This window comes from Bos mutus, chromosome 19 (assembly GCF_027580195.1).
Source record: "Bos mutus isolate GX-2022 chromosome 19, NWIPB_WYAK_1.1, whole genome shotgun sequence".
Lineage (NCBI taxonomy): Eukaryota > Metazoa > Chordata > Mammalia > Artiodactyla > Bovidae > Bos > Bos mutus.
In genome coordinates this window covers 2,596,921-2,614,464 of record NC_091635.1, presented here as the reverse complement: position 1 = coordinate 2,614,464, position 17,544 = coordinate 2,596,921, and the positions used below count along the sequence as shown (strand labels likewise).

Below are 17,544 nucleotides of genomic sequence, written 5' to 3'. Positions count from 1 at the left end.
AGTCGTCACCACTGCACCGCCTGGGAAGCCCAGATAGATGTATAGAACTAAGCACGTATTTATACTCAATATACACACATACATATAGTGCACATCGATCTGTATTTATCTATCTTTCTGCCTATCCATTTAATATTCTACATGACATCTTAAGTCTTAAAATATTAAAGATGCTTTACTTTTATTTTTTAAGATTTGTAGCAATGGTTCTCAACCAATGGCAATGTCTAGAGACATCTTCAGTTGTAATTAGTGGCGGGGGTGGGGGTGGGGCAACGGGTATCTAGTAGAAGCCAAAGATGCTACTAAACGCCCCACAAGGTATAAGACATTCCCTCTCCCGGTAAAGTATTACTGCTGCTGCCGCTTAGTTGCTTCAGTCGTGTCCAACTTTGTGCAACCGTATTATGGACAGCAGCCTGTTGGGCTCCTCTGTCCATGGGATGCTCCAGGCAAGAATCCCTCCTCCAGGGGATCTTCCTGACCCAGGGATCAAACCCGGCTCTCCTGCATTGCAGGCAGATTCTTTACCACTGAGCCATCAGGGAACCCCCAGTACAGTATTATGTGTCCCCAAATATCAATAGGGACAAGGTTCAGAAGATCTGACAGAGATAAAAACTGGGCAGGCAGACCAGTGAACGCGTAAGATGCCTGAGGCCTGTGACAGCTTCACCGGGGGAAGATAAAAACAATGTGAGCGGTTTAGGAAAGGCCGGTCTTGTCACCTCACTTCTCTCGGGGATCAGTCAATACATTCCCGGGCCCAGTGTTTTCAGTGCTCCATCATAAAAGAGACGCTTGTTCATTTCATTTCCTGAATGAGTGAGATCGACAAAGTTGCAAGTTGCCTCAATAATTTTCCAGAGGATCTCAGTAACTAGGACATTATACCCTGAGTCTGAGAAAAATCGGCAAACATTTCAGGCAACTTCCCTTTTTTGGCAAAACCAAAAGGCCACAAACAAATTCACTTTCAGATGGATATTTAAGGGCATTTTATGAGTCTTCTGGATGTTTCTCCAAGTCTTGCTGGAGCTGCCGTGTTGAAAAGCTGTAAACTTTAGTTGCAATAAAATAGACATTACTTTTAATTGTTTCCTCTCAGCATTATCACATATATGTAGATTTTTTTTAAGCGGCATGGAAAATCAGTATTTTACAGTTCCAAACAGCTTTCATACTGTCATCAGTCTATATTCTAAGGTGTTTCTGTACTGAGAGAAAATATATTAGGGGAGAAACATGAGGAAAGAAAAACTAAAAACTACCAGATGTTCTTAAAACCTCAGACCAGATCATCTGTATCCTTCACGGCTTCACTGTTTCTAGGTATTATCATCCATGTGGAAGATTAGACCAGAAGAGCTGGTCTCCAGAGCTGAAGGTCAGTGTTAACCTCACTACATCCCAGATAACTGAACAATGAGGCTACATAAAGAACAGTTCCAGGAACTCATGTAATTTGATTTGCTTTTCTAAAATTAAAATTTGGAAAATGCTTTTGAACTGTGGTGCTGGAGAAGACTGTTGAGAGTCCTTTGGACTGTAAGGAGAATAAACCAGTCAGTCCTAAAGGAAATCAATCCTGGATATTCATCAGAAGGAATGATGCTGAAGGTGAAGCTCCAGGACTTGGGCCACCTGATGTGAAGAGCTGACTCTTTGGAAAAGACCCCAGTGCTGGAAAAGATTGAGGGCAGAAGGAGAAGGGGACAACAGAGGATGAGATGGTTGGATGGCATCACTGATTCAATGGACATGAGTTTGAGCAAACTCAGGGAGATGGTGAAGGACAGGGAAGCCTAGTGAGCTGCAAGTTGATGGAGTTGCAAGGAGTTGGACATGACTTAGCAACTGAACAACAATTACAAAAAAATACGTAGAATGTATAAATCCTTATAAATTATCATTAAAAAACTGAAAACTGGGGCTACTTGACACTGTATATCTGGGGATGCTGAAGATTTCATCAAGGACCAATATTGCTGTGTATGATACTCAGTAAATGGACAGTCCCTCTGGCTGAGTTGATTCCTTTTGACAGTTAGTTCTCTTGATGCCTTGTGGTCCTCTCCATGTACAGAATACATGTGAATTTATACTTAATAATAATAATCTTATTGTATTTTGTATTTGCTTGGCTCTGTACCAGTATAAATTGTCTACATAATCAATCATCAGCTACTATAGTCACAAGGGTAGTATTGGAGTAAGAATTCCATTGTACATAGAAGATAAGAAATTTTATGATCATAAGGGATTGGAAACTGGAGAAACTCAAGGATTCAGAACCAGGAGACCTTGCATCACATCTTTGGTGTTTTCATTAAACATGCTGCTTAGAAGGAAATGTCACCAAGTAAACACAGTACAGAAATAATTGCTTATTTCTTTACCATTGTCACTTCTTTCTTTACCTTGGTTTTCTGATTAAAGGGATAGTTAGTTTCTCATTTTCATTCTAAGCAATACTGTTGTTTGTTGTTTAGTCACTAGGTCATGTCTGACTCTTTGCGACCCCATGGACTGACTGTAGCATGCCAGGTTCCTCTGTCCATGTAATCTCCAGGCAAGAGAATATTGGAGTGGGCTGCCTTCTCCAGGTGATCTTCCTGACCCAGGGATCGATCCCACATCTCCTGCATTGCAAGCAGATTCTTTATCCCTGAGACACAAGTTCTTCTCCACCAAGTCTGGTACATTTTATAACCTTATCCTGAAGTCATACAAGTCGATGGTCCACCAGAAAGCATGATCAAAAAAGCTATGCAATGTCTCCAGCTTTTTGTGACAAAGCCAGCCAATCACTAATGTCAATAAGAAAGACTAGTATTTTGGCGTGGTTATTTGTCAATTGTATCTACACTGTGAAAGGGAAGCCCTTTTAGAAATTAAGAAAGGAGAAAAGAGATGTTTGAAAGGCTTAGAAACCTCTTGAACATGAAGCGGCTGCTGCTGTTTACCCAGGTGCGCTTTATCCAAAGTCTTCTCGCTTCTTTCTATGTCTCAGCCTCTGCCTTGTAAAACCGGGAGAGGAACTCACCAACTCCTGGAGGCACTGTTTCTGCAAAGGCAGTGCCTCGCATTCACCGGGCGTCCAATTATTTGGTGCCTCCGTGGACTTACGAGCCTGGCTCTTGCTCTGTCCTCTCTACAGTATCTGTGTCTGCACCACGAAAATCTTAGAAAATGCTCTCCCGTTTGTGGAGATTTTGAGGACTTCAACACTTAATCTCTAACAGTTTATGGCATAGGATTATAAAATATGAAGAAGGAAATTAATTTATTTGGATTTATTCATTATTTTTCTCTGTAGAATTTCTCTTCCTACCACTCACTGAAATCTAGTTTGTTTAAAAAAAAAATACAAAACAAAAACCTTTGAGAGTTACTCATTATACTCTTGGTCTTGTTCTTTACCATGGAACATCCATTAGGGCAAAAGAAATGGGACTAAATGTCCTCTATGAAAGGATTCTGGAGACAAACCACTGCTTCCCTGTGTTCACATTTTTAAACACAATAATTTGTGCCATTTGAAGCAAAACTATAGTGAAAAATTTTCATTTTGTTGTCTTCTGAATGCTCAAAAGAGGCAAAGATGACCATCTGAAGCAGAATCTAGCCTATCAATGCATTTCTCTATGGCTTAAAATTCCAACCAAAGCAAATTTTATCACATTGGATAAGCAAATATTAATCTCATAAATGTGCCTGGTCAAAATCTAAATAAAAATAAAAAAGCTAGAAAAAAATCCACCCAGCATTAATAGCTCTTCTAAAACATTTTTAATTTTTTCCATCTGGTCACTTCCAAGAAAAACGATTCAGCACTTCCAAGTAATGAAGAATCAAACTAGGTAAGTCCTGCTCACAGAGTTTCAGAGAGACGACCAGAGGGAATAAAAACTGCTCTTAAATTTCAAGACCCAAGTTTTTCTCCACCAAGTTTGGCACGTTTGTGACCTTATTTCTGAGGTCATACAAGTTGATGGCCCATCAGAAAGCCTAATGTCAGTATGAACGACTGGTACTTTAGCAAGGTTATTTGGCAATGGTATCTACACTCTATCACCCTGACAAGAACCAATGTCCAAGCAATAAAGTATTTCCCTTCTCATGCATATTCTTTTGTGCAAGTTTTATTTATTTGTTTTGGGTTGTGCTTTTTTTCTTTTCTTGCTCTGCTGGGTTTTCTCCAGCCGCTGTGCACAGCGCCTGCGCTTCATTGAGGTGCCTGGGTTTCTCCTCACATTTGCTTCTCTGGTTGCGGGACACGGGCTCTGGAGTGTGTGTGCTCAGCAGTTGTGGCCCCCCGGCTCTAACGCACGGGCTCCGTGGTTGTGGCACGGGCTTGGTTGCCCCACAGCAGCGTGCGGGGTCTTCCCGGATCAGAGATCAGACCCATGTCTCCTGCGTCAGCAGGTGGATTCTTTACCACCAAGCCACCAGGGAAGCATCTCATCCATATGCTTCACAGAATTAAAGGCACTTTTGCTACAAGGAGAAAAACAAATCTTCCTCTTTGATTCTCTCCATGAGGAATAAACAGCAATAAGAAATGTACCTCCAAGCGCACGATGGAAGTCCCTATCTTTGAAACTGTCTCTCGGTCTCCTCTGCCCACACATGCCACCGATGTCATTGCTTGTCACACCTCACAGGGCATCGGGTGGACAGGAAGCCAAAGGACCCCTTCCCCTACATCCAGGGGAATCACCAGAGTTTGCAACCATTTCCAGTTTAGCTTTAGTTGCCAAGGATGAAGGTTACTCATGGGGTTTCATAGAAAAGGAGATGACTGTGGAGTTCTGGGCAGTCATCCCAGAGGTTACCAAGCCCTCCTCTTTCTCTGACTCTTTTCTAATGACTTATTTTCCTTCACTTTCATCAGATCAAATTCATAGGCTATACTTTGACCTGCCAGGGAATATAGGCTATCTAAAAATGTATCTGGACTTCCCTGGTGGCTTAGATGCTAAAGAATCTGCCTGCAATGCAGGAGACCTGGGTTTGATGCCTGGGTCAGGAAGAGTCCTTGGAGAAGGGAAGGGCAACCCACTCCAGTATTCTTGCCTGGAGAATTCCATGGGTGGAGGAGCCTGGCAGCTGTAGTCCATGGAGTTGCAGAGTTAGACACGACTGAGCAACTAACATATTCACTTTCACTTTCTTTAAAATAAAATATATAGCTAGGACTTCCCTGATGGTTCAGGGGTTAAGATTCTGCATTCCTAATGCAAGGGCTTGAGTTCTATCCTTGGTTGGGGACCTAAGATCCTACATGCTAGGCAGTAATGGCCAAAAAATAAAAATAAATGCAATAACAATAAGAATAATAAAATAATTTTAAAAATAAAGAATAGAAACATAGCTAAAGGGTCATAACGCCCTTACTTGCGCATGTTTCCAGAGTAAAATAAAATATTAGACTTGCCTTTGTTTGTCCATATCACATGCTTTCTTCCCACTCTCCCAGGTCTCCATGGGGTCCTTTTCTTCAAGTAGATTCATCACTCTCCCGCATCTTGGTTGGGAGAACAAGAAGAAATCTAATCACTCCTGGCAGAAATTCACACTGTAGGAAGGAATAAAACAGGAGGTCAAACCTCCCAAATGGCTTTCATTGTTCTTCACAGGCGTTGATTAATGAGCAAAGTTGTCACAGAAACACCCCTGACTCTAAACCATCTTTTTTTAAGCATGAAGGGGCCAGCAGGCCCACTGAATCTGACCCAGGGAAGCTACTGATATGATCCTATGTTACTGCAGGCTGATTAAAAAGGCCCCAGAAGCTGATACAGGCATACAGGGTACCCAAACCCGGAGACTCAATCTGGGATCAGAGGATCGGGAGTGAAAATACTCTGTGTGGGCTTTGGAGGTGCAAATCCAGATTTCTTGCCAGACTTGTTAACCTCTTTTGTCTGTCCTTCTGATTATTAAACTTGCCCATGGGAGACTCTTCCAAGTGTCATCAAAATTTTGTCAGCAACAAAAGGCATGGCAATAACTGTCAGTCGTTTAGGAAAGGGGTGAGGGGAGAGGAACAAATTAGAGGGACAGAGTCATTCATTCCATGTTAAAAAAACCTGCCCACCTGTCATGATGGAGGGTTCATTGAATTATAAGGGGAGGAGTAATACTACAGTAGTCATGTACAGATGTGAGAATCAAAAAGGCTGAGCACCGAAGCACTGATGCTCTCAAACGCTGGTGCTGGAGAAGACTCTTGAGAGTCCCTTGGACTGAAAGGAGATCCAACCAGTCCATCCTAAAGGAAATCAACCCTGAATCTTCATCGGAAGGACTGATGCTGAAGCTCCAATACTTTAGCCACCTAATTCGAAGAGCTGACTCATTGGAAAAGACCCTGGCACTGGGAAAGATTGAGTGCAGGAGGAGAAGTGGGTGGCAGAGGATGAAACGGTTGGATGGCATCACCGACTCAATGGATGTGAGTTTGAGCAAACTCTGGGAAATGGGGAAGGACAGGGAAGACTGGCGTGCTGCAGTCCATGGGGTCTCAGGGTGGGACACAACTTAGTGACTGAACAACAACAATATGACCAAATTTTATGTTAAAAGGTGAACAATGACAGTGTTATCAGAGGTACAGATAAGGTGTGTGAAATACAGGGAAGCAATCCCTTGTAATAATTTAGGGGAGGGATGTCATACCCATAACAAGGGATGGAGAAATTGGAGAGGTGGGAGAATAGTAAAGTGGAAAAAATAATGAGAGAATTTAGTGATTAGATTCACGTGTTTATGACATCGTTGTAGGAACAGGAAGTAGAATACATGTGTTGCTTGTGTGACATTAGATTGCTATTCAGGAACAGTCACTCCATTCTTGACAAATTTCTGTGGGAGGGGTATACTTCTCCAACACACAAATGCGTAACTTATAATAATGAATGGAAAGGATAGTATGCACGTTACAGGTCTGACCCTTGAGAGGCATGGTTTGTTTTTTCTCATCCTCTTTGGGATCATCCATCCCCCTTGTTGAGCACTCTCCCGTCTTGTCTCCTGGCCCCTGAAGATGAACACACAGCAAAACTGACCTGACTGTGTCCAGAGCCCAAGTCCAGCTGATCCAAGCTACCCAAAGAATCCCCACCCGACACCCTGCTGCCACATAGACACACAAATGGGAAATAAATATTTGTGCCTATGTGCCACTGAGTTCCCATTGTTGTTTTCTAGCCAAAGTTGATTGATTACAGCACAGGACCCAAATTTCAATGAGCCGTTATGCCCAATTCCACGTTCCTTTAAAAACAATTGACCACAAACTTTACCCTCTTTTCTTTAAGTACTAAAAGATCAAAGGAAGATAATTCTTTTTTTCAAAGAGTTTTTGATGTGGACCATTTTTTATCTTTATTGAACTTGTTGTAATATTGCTTCTCTTTTATGTTTTGGTTTTTTGGCCCCAAAGCACGTGAAACCTTAACTACTGGACTGCCAGGAAGTCCCAAAGGATGATAATTCTTAAATTGATATACCTGATATGCTTTTACTTGGGGGGTTATTTTAAATCAATTATCCCTATGTAACCATGAAGCAAGACATGTAGTTGTAAAGACCTAAACTTCCCCTCAAACACGAGAATTTAGATTTTCAACACTATTGATTGAGCAAGTCGACTAGCTATAACCTTTAAGAGTTTTGACCTTTTCATCCATTTTAAATGCTATTGTTAGCTCTCTTTTTGGTTTGAATTGAAGCATGTAATGTTTTTATTAGTGTAAATATCAGTTAATAAAAGAGTGATCAAGCTTTAGGAAGAGTTTATTCGCAAACCTTCAAAAGCGGTTTACTTTCATATCCAACGTATATGCAGATTACAGTTCAGATAATGAGGACACGTGGTAAACGGAGATAAAATCCACTGAAAGGTTTGCCAAGACGTCTTCCCTTGTTTGCATTAAACACACTCTGGGACGTTGTAATTTTCCCTCTTTCATCAAAGGACATTAGCTTTGGTTTATTTCTTAAGTATTTTATTGAGATCGTATCATTAGACATTAGTGGGCTCGGGAGAAAGCTGCGTGAACATGTATCAGACAGCTTACATCTGAAGTCCAAGGGATCAGACAGCTTACATCTGAAGTCCAAGGAGGCGCCACCCAGGGATGCAGAGCGCTAGGGAGCACCTATAGCTGGGGTGTGCAGAGTCTGTTTTAGACGATTTAACACTACCATCTGTGGGGAAACAGATTTGTCCAGGAATCACGTGGAAGCCTCCGTCTGGCGCCCCCTCCTCTTCAGGAGCTGTCCTTAGAGTTCGTGGGCCAGCATCACCGATATATTGGTCTTCTGCCGCTCGGCTTCCTTGAGTCTGTTTTTAATTGTGGAAGTAATAGAGCATTGTTAAAGGAAGACTGCAAATGAGGTGAAAGAAATATCATCCTTTTAACCTCGTCCTACTTCCATTTTCGTGTGTCCTTCTCAAGATGTGAAGAGGGCTTTCTGAGTGCGTGCCTGCTAACACCGTCTCTGTCTCAGCTAATGTAAGTCTCATGAAAACAACGGCGTGTATGATTCTCTTTTTAGAAAGAGAGACCCTTGGTCATTTACATGTGAGCTGTGAAGGAGGTAGCCAAAACCAGATTCAGCTCCTCTCAGCCTATCGCCTACCTTCTTTTATGTAACAAAAGCTAAGACGGCACCGGGAAGATGGTTAAGTAAGGTTTTAGAACAATCGTCAGAAAGTCCCACAGTTTTTTTCCCCTCCACCCTGCTTTACCACCCAATCTCAGGTCAAGCGAGAAAATGTGGATATGTGAGGAATTTGGAAAACAAAGAAGCTGACCCTCGCCTGAAACATTTAAAGGCAAGAGGGTGGATGGAAGAAATCCAGCGGGCTCAACACAGAAAAGGAAAGTGCGTCAGGATGGACCCTGCAGAGAGCGGGAGGCAGGAGCCACCTGCAGAGGACCGTCCTGTGGCTTGCCTGCAAGAGTAAGAGGTGGTAAGAAGACCTCCAGAGGAGCAGGGGTTCAGACGGACATCACACACGGCCACCCGGGTGGGCCACTGCCCAAGTCAGTGGGTGCTATCACGGGCGGTCTTTGAAGAGTCCGTAAACACCCTGAGACAGAAAGACCAGCCTTTAACTACCCGCCTCCGGTGTGGGTCACTGGACCAGTGCATCAGCTGATAACTCTTAAGACCTGATTTCTCTTCTCTGACTCCTTATCACCAAGGAGGGGCCAAGGCAGCACAGTAAGGAAGGAGGAACAGAAGAATAAGGTGGGCAAATGACAGAGTGTCCACCTTCCGTACTAGGCTTCCAAGTCCTAAGGCAGGTGTCCAGAGAAGAAGCTTGAAGCAGGATCACACAACGAAGGGTTGGTGCTGTGTTTGTTTCTTAAGCTCAAACTGGACTTCTGTATACTCAAAAATGAATTTACCAGAGGTTTTTGTCCAAAAGCAAAAAAGGTAGATTCAACACAGGACTTCAACGGGCTATTGTGGAAGAAAAAATATAATTTTTTCACCGTTTCACATCTCTGAACATAGCTCATTCAATCCACAAGTATGTGGAAGTTGACGTTGCATCCCAAAACATTTTTACCAACTTACAAGTATCATCAGTGATGAAGGAAAGTTGATGCCTTTGCTAGCTTTAAAAATCCCCTTTTGATGTTTACTGTAATTTAACAGGTGAAATATGACCTTAACTTAATGACAATTTTTAATCATCAACATAAGTAAATATTTTTCATTTGCATGTCTGTTATCTATATTTGCTCATATAAATTAGCTACAACATTGGATAGTACATCTATTAATTATTTTGTTATGAATTTGCATGTGGCATTAACAAGAGACAAATTCCCTTTCAGTACTCAGCAGTTTGTCTTTCAATATAAAGTAATTTTTTATGTATGAAATTTGAAAAATGTATTGAAACTTTTTCAATTCTCCTCTTTGGAAATTTCAGGGGAAAAATGTCTATCTTTTCTTTATTCTTTTGTCATGGAATTTCTAACGTGTAAATGTTTGACTGTTTCTCCCATCTGGAGTTCATTTGTATAAGGCTCAGAATCTGATAAGCGTGCCTTGAGTATAACAAGTTGGCTGGAAAAACCTGTTGTTTGTATGGATATATCACTTTCAGCAATATTGGTATTCCAGTTTAAAGCACAACAAATGTTCTCACTCTCTAGTAAAGGCTGAGGAGAATTTCATAACAAATTTTCCTTACGAAAGGAATCCAGAATTTCTCCCTTTGTAAACACCGAGCTGTCTGAGCTCTCTCCTCGCCTCTGCCCCGCCCCTCCCCACCAGAGCGGACACACCAGCCCCCGTCAGGGATGCAAACCGTTCTCCAGTCTGTCGCTGTCCAAGAAAGGCCATCACCTCTGAATCATTTTTTCCCCAAACATAAATCCTTGGGCCAACAAAGAAAAGTGGTATTTTTCCATCTCCATAATTCCTGTTATTTTAAGTCGATCTTTTAACCAAAGTGGCTTTTTGTTTCTTTTTCCTTGATAACTCACAGGTTCAAATGTAAAAATTTATTATTACAAGGAACAATTATGAGGTTCAAAGCGTACTGTGTGCATTCCATGCTTCTCCTTCTGGGACTGATATACAGAACGGAATATTTGTGGTTGTCTATTCGCATGGAGTGGACGGGTTCCAGCCACTGGTGGTGAGAGGCTCTAATGAAAGTCTGCCTTCGTCAGGCCCATCGGGGGCCTAGCATCGCAGGAGGTGGCCCAGGGGCCCTGCTGAAAGCGCCTCAGCAACAGGAGTGTGACTATTAACTGGTTCCATCCAAAGGGCAACCACGAAGGGAGGGGGGGCGCTTTGCTTATTTTCTTAGTTTGAACATTATTCTAGATTTCAAGACCTCTTTCCTAAGATGTTGAACTAGAGAAACCACTGACCTTTTAAAACAGTTTTTGTTTTTACTTCAGTTTGGTGTGTTTTGCATTTTGACAACCCTTTACTCGTAAACTTTCTTATTTAATGAGATATTACAGGCATCGTTAATTACTGCTGACTTTCCCCTCACCATCCCTGTTTACTTCTCTTATCAGACCAGAACATAATAGTTCCCTTTTTGTTGCCCCTATAGAAATGGCAACCCACTCCAGTATTCTTGCCTGGAGAATCCCATGGACAGAGGAACTTGACAGAGGAACTTGGAGTGGGTATTATAAAAATTTATTTATAAATGATATAAATAATAAATAAAATAATATAAATAAGTAATATTGATGAGCCAAGAGTTCATCAAAAGAAATTTTTTGAATTTTAATAGCCCTATAATGGATTCCAATCCGAGAAGGCAATGGCACCCCACTCCAGTACTCTTGCCTGGAAAATCCATGGACAGAGGAGCCTGGTAGGCTGCAGTCCATGGGGTCTCTAAGAGTCGGACACGACAGAGCGACTTCCCTTTCACTTCTCACTTTCATGCATTGGAGAAGGAAATGGCAACCCACTCCAGGATTCTTGCCTGGAGAATCCCAGGGACAGCAGAGCCTGGTAGGCTGCCATCTATGGGGTCACACAGAGTCGGACACGACTGAAGTGACTTAGCATTAGCAATGGATTCCAATATTGAAAAAGATTCTAGATATTAATTCTTCATTTTTGTCTTTGTCTCTTTGTAGTCTATCTAGGTTATCTTTACATATGTATATGGGCTTCTCAGGTGGCGCCAGTGGTAAAGAATCTGCCTGCCAATGCAGGAGAGTCAGGAGACCCATTTAGATCCCTGGGTCAGGAAGATCCCCTGGAGAAGGGAATGGCAAACCCACTCCAGTATCCTTGCCTGGAGAATCCCATGGACGGAGGAGCCTGGCGGGCTAGAGTCCACGGGGTCACAGAGTCAGACACGACTGAAGCCACTTAGAACACATGGCACACATGTACTTTTTTAAGCCATTTTCTATTGAAGTTTCTATTGAAGTGTAGTTAATTTACAAAGCTGTATTGGTTTCAGGTGTACAGAAAAGGGATTCAGGTATAGACAGTTGACAGACAGAAAGATATATAGATAGGTTCTTTTCCATTACAGGTTTTTTCAAGGTATTGAATATAGCTCCCTGAGCTCCATGGGCTTCCTTGGTGGCCCCATGATAAAGAAGCCCCTGCCAATGCAGGAGACACAGGTTTGATCCCTCAGTCGGGAAGACCCCCTAGAGAAGGAAATGCAACCCACTCTAGTATTCTTGCCTGGGAAATTACATGGACAGAGGAGCCTGGAGGATCATAGTCCATGGGGTCATAAAAGAGTCGGACACAACTTTGTTGTTACTCAGTTACTAAGTCATGTCCAACTCTTTGTGGGCCCATGGACTGCAGCACACCAGGCTTCCCTGTCCTCCAGTATCTCCTGGAACTTGCTCAAACTCATGTCCATTGAGTCGATGATGCCATCCAACCATCTCATCCTCTATTGCCCCCTTCTCTTCCTTCCCTCAATCTTTCCCAGCATCAGGAACATGAGTCAGCAACTAAAAAAACAACAGTCCTGAGCTTTACAATAGGTCCTTGCTGCTTATCTATTTGATATATAGTAGTGTGTATATGTTAACCCCAAATATACATAATTTTATTATAGAAAAAAGGGTTGTATTTCTGTTACATGTGTACATGTCTGCCTCCTTTAAATACTGAGAGCTTTTCAAGGATGAGAATGTATCTTATTGATCTCCATTTGTCTAGCACTTAATACAATGTCTGATTACCAAATATCATCAAAAGTACATCAATTGTGTTGTTCAGTTGCTGAGTTGTGTCCGACTCTTTGTGACCCCATGGACTGCAACACGTCAGGCTTCCCTGTCCTTCATCATCTCCTGGAGTTTGCTCAAACTCACGTCCATTGAGTCATGATGCCATCCAACCATCTCATCCAACTATCACCCCCTTCTCCTCCTGCCCTCAAGAATACTGGAGTGGGTAGGCTTTCCCTTCTCCAGGGGATCTTCCCAACCCAGGATCGAACCCAGGTCTCCTACATTGCAAGCAGATTCTTCATCATCTGAGCCACAAGGGAAGCCTGTATCAATAATATATATAATAATATATCAATAATATGTTTGGGCAAATAAATGATTTCTGATCTATGATGCTTTGAACACCTTGAGATTTTAAAGTCACTGGATATGAATATTATTCTATTAACAGGGCTTTTGCTGCTAAATATTCAATAACTGTCAGTAATGGTTGCCCCTAAGCAACACTGCGTAACCAAGCGCAGCTGGCTTTTGGTGAACAATATACTCACTTCTGCGCCCTCTGGTGATGGAGACGGCACCCACGTACCAGATCCCACGTCTTTTCCCACTGGAAACAAACCAGAACACACGTCCTGTCACCCTTGGCAATGAGGTGTAAATACAGCTCAATCGGTAAAGAATCTGCCTGCAGTGCAAGAGACCTGGGTTCAGTCCCTGGGAAGATCCCCTGAAGAAGGAAATGGCAACCCTCTCCAGTATTCTTGCCTGGGAAATCCCATGGGGAGCTTGGTGGGCTACAGTCCATGGGGTCCCAAAGAGTCGAACACGACTTAGCGACTAAACCACTATAGGACTTAACTGGGCTTCCCTGGTGGCTCACTGGTAAAGAATCCATCTGAAATGCAGAAGACACAGGTTTGATCCCTGGGTCAGGAAGATTCCCTGGAGGAGGGCAAGGCAACCCACTCCAGTATTCTTGCCTGGAGAATCCCATGGACAGAGGAGTTCGGTGGCCTACAGTCCATAGGTTTGCAAGGAATTGGACACGACTGAAGTGACTTAGCATGCATGCCTAGGACTTAGCTGGTCAATAGAAGGTGAGCAAAAACGATGTTCACTTATGGCTCAGTCTGAGCTACACTAGAGACTAGCTATCTGACTCAAAAAATTATTTTACCTGTCTAGCTTGGTTTTCTTTCCCCAAAATAAAAGGAACTAGATTTAGAATAATTCACCTTTCCTATCCCTGTGTTCTAAGCTGATAAAATCAAATGCATTTATATTTTCATTTTCATGCAAATTAGTTCATTAATAAATGTAATTCCTTGACGTGCTTGAATTTTTCCCATTGTAGATGTTCTTATGACTAATTTGCAACTAAGAAGAAATGTGGAAAAAAGTGGGCTATGTCAGAATAACTGCTTGGGTATTAAATGGTTTTCTTCACTTCATTGTCGAGAGGTAAGAAGTATAATAACTTTCTTGGACCAGAGGATCTTAAATATTTGAAGCTTCATCAGCAGACAGCAGATTTAGCTGGAACTACAGGTACAGTGAGGATAGTCAAAGGGAACGCACAAAGGGTGAACGTGAAGGGATTAGTTGCCAAGTCTTGTCTGACTCTTTGCGACCCCATGGACTGTAGCCCTACCAGGCTCCTCTGTCCATGGGATTCTCCAGGCAAGAATACTGGAGTGGGTTGCCATTTCCTTCTCCAGGGGATCTTCCTGACCCGGGGATTGAACCTGGGTCTCCCACATTGCCGACAGTTTCTTTAGCATTTGAGCCACTGGGGAAGCCCACAGAAAGGGTAAGTAAGTAGGTGTTAGTCGCCCAGTCACGTCCAATTCTTCACGACCCCAGGGACTGCAGCCCACCAGGCTCTTCTGTCCATGAGGTTTTCCAGGCAAGGATACTGGAGTGGGTTGCCATTAAGTGTCCTGAAAAGGAAGCAGAAAATGAGTCTCTATCCACCACAGAGAGGAAGATAGGCCCTCGGCTTTTAGTTGACTGTTAAAAGATTCTGAACAGGGACTCTCTTTCACAGCTGTCAAGAGGGAATCGAAATACAACTGTGACCAGCAATTGCGAAGCAGCTGCTTGCTCTCCATGTCAATTAGACAAGAGGAGTTGGCTTGGCCCTGCAGCCAAAGGGGCTTGATTGAGAGAGAAATTACCAAAGCAGGGAAGTAATTAGATGGTGGGACAGGAAACTCAGAGATCACAGAGGAGAAAATGGTTACAATTGCCTCTGCCTGGTATGTTATCTGAAGGCAGGAAGGTGGCCCAGTTGATCTCTTACAGACTCATGTAGGGAACATTGGGATGGCAGCCTGATTTCCGGCACATTTCTCCTCCCAGTAGGTCCTCACATACGCTGTGCACGTAACTGAGACTTTTCTAAAAGCACCCTTTACAAGCAACTTTCCCATTCTGCTGTCAGCTAACGTGACCCGAAAATGCTAGCGAAGTCAGGTTGGGTCCTGCAAGATGAAATCTCTCCATGGAAGACAAACCTCAGATCAGGCAAGCTTTCCAATCATGTCTACAAAGTCTTCTCTTTTATGATAGTGAGCTAAGTCACTTCAGTCATGTCTGACTCTTTGCGACCCCGTGGACTGTAGCCCATCAGGCTCCTCTGTCCATGGGATTCTCCAGGCAAGAACACTGGAGTGGGTTGCCAGGCCCTCCTCCAGGGGATCTTCCCCACCCAGGGCTTGAACCCACCTCTCTTGCATCTCATGCATGGGCAGGTAGGTTCTTTACCATTAGCGCCACCTGGGAAGCCCTCTTTTATCCTAAGTCCTGGTTAAAACCTACTGAGCAAGTGTTAAGATTAGCAGGCTCTGTAGCACTCTGCAGTGTGTGAACTCCAGGCCGCTACACGCACAGCGACTTTCACCACGGGCCATGAACACACAAGAGCTGGCTTCAGAAGAGTCAGGTACCTCTGCGTTTCCTGGGCTTGGAGAGCAGGCTCTCCAGCCTCATAGGATGCGCTTGCTCGCTTGCTTTCTATCAAAGCAAAGCATTTTGATTATGTCCAAACGCAGACACCAAATCCCAGATTCACAAATTAAAGAAAACAGTCCTGTAAAGCAACAGGACAGACACGTCAGGACCCTGGAAACACGCTCTTTAAACTCAGACTCCTCAAACAGGATGCCCTGTGTCACTGACCAGATTGTTAAATCGGTGTCTTGGCAGGAGCCGTTCAGGCTTCGCTGAAGATTCTCTGGATCCAGATCTCTGTGGTATGAAAACAAACAGTAAACATTTTCCTTGCAGTTTACATCCCAGATCTAAATATTTCCAAGCATGTCAAACTCACTTTTCTCCACCACTCCCTGCGGGGTCCGTGTACACTTCGGCTGCCAAGGAACCCAGTTGAACTTGCCTTGGGAGGGGCTCCTTCCCGGAGGACGGGTGGAGCTGGGAGCAGCGGCCAGGAGCTGAGAGCCTGCAGCCGGCCCGCCGGGCCTGGCAGAGGCCCCGAGGCAGGAGCAGGTGTGCAATCTGCCTGTCTCTCCGCGCAGGCCGGGGAAGACGCTCTGGCCCTGCTGTTTGCTCCTTGAGCTCGAAGGCCTGCCGTTTCCCTGGTACCTGTTCGCAGAGAAGCACTCACCAGGGACACGTGCTCTTCTTTCACTAACTTTTTCTGTCCAAGCCATTCTGTGTGTGTGTGCGTGCGCACGCGTGGGTGTGTGTGTGTGCGTGTGTGCGCGCGCGTCGGGGTGTGTGTGTGCGTTAAGGCGCTTCATTCATGTCTAACTCTTTTGCGATCCCATGGACTATAGCCCGCCAGGCTCCTCTGTCCGTGGGATTCTCCAGGCGAGAATACTGGAGTGGGCTGCCCTGCCTCCTCCAGGGGATCCTCCCGACCCAGGGATGGAACCCGCGTCTCCCGCGTCTCCTGCACTGGCAGGCCGGCTCTTTACGCCCAGCGCCGCCTGGGATCCGGCTCACTTCCCAGCTTGGCGCTCTCACTTTAGCGCATCTGTAAGGGAAGGGGATTCCTCTGAAGAAGCGATCAAAGCGTGCCACCAAACTGTGTCTCTCCGTCTCCCCGCTCTTTCTTTAAACGCTTTTAAAATTGGAGTATACTTGCTTTACAGTGCTGTTAGTTACAGCAGCATCTTTTTTTCAACCTTTTATTTTGCATTAGAGCATAGCTGAGCTGATTAAGGATGGTGTGTTAGTTTCCGGTGTCAGCAAAGTACTTCAGCGATACACATAGTGTGTCTCTTCCTTTTTCACACTCTGTTCCCATTTAGGTTGTTAGAGTATATGAAGCAGAGTTCCCTGTGCTATAAGTAGGTCCTTGTTCCCTATCCACGTTAAATACGGCAGTGTGCACTTGTCCGTTCCAAACCTGGGTTTTCAATTCAGAATGTACTGATAGTTGAAGTTATCTTAGAAAAAGGGAACAATTCCAACTGAGTTTAAGTCCCATCTCAGTCCTCGTTTCCTTAGACCACATAGCATCTTGAGGACTTAGTCTGGAAGTGTCCTGAGTCGCTTAGTCACTCAGTTGTGTCCAAATCTTTTGTGGCTCCGTGGACTGCAGCCCACCAGGCTCCTCTGTCCGTGGGATTCTCCAGGCAAGAATACTGGAGTGGGTTTCCATCTCCTTCTCCAGGGGAGCTTCTCGATCCAGGGATCAACCCATGTCTTCTGCGTTGGCAGGTGGATTCTTTACCACTGAGGCACCAAGGAAGCCCGAAACAGTCCTGACATAGTGGCAAAGGCAGTGTTTGAGTTTTCAAAAACGTGTTTCTTTCTAGGTGCTGACAGCAAATTCTAAAACTGCCATAACAAATGTAAT

The 17,544-nt window shown here is 43.9% G+C and overlaps 2 long non-coding RNA genes across 3 annotated transcripts in view; both read right to left on the bottom strand.

Moving 5' to 3' along the window:
- Nucleotides 1-5,443: 5,443 nt before the first annotated feature.
- Nucleotides 5,444-17,544, bottom strand: part of LOC138983963 (uncharacterized) — a 147,447-nt gene continuing 135,346 nt past the window's right edge. For both annotated transcript variants that reach the window (XR_011461323.1, XR_011461321.1), the window contains one exon: nt 5,444-5,581. This is a non-coding gene — a long non-coding RNA (uncharacterized lncRNA). The remainder of the gene's footprint in view (nt 5,582-17,544) is intronic.
- On the bottom strand, nt 7,886-16,190 carry LOC138983962 (uncharacterized). The gene is made up of 4 exons (XR_011461320.1): nt 16,051-16,190; nt 15,900-15,968; nt 13,268-13,326; nt 7,886-8,353 (listed from the first exon to the last, which is right to left on the bottom strand). It is a non-coding gene; the product is annotated as an uncharacterized lncRNA (long non-coding RNA).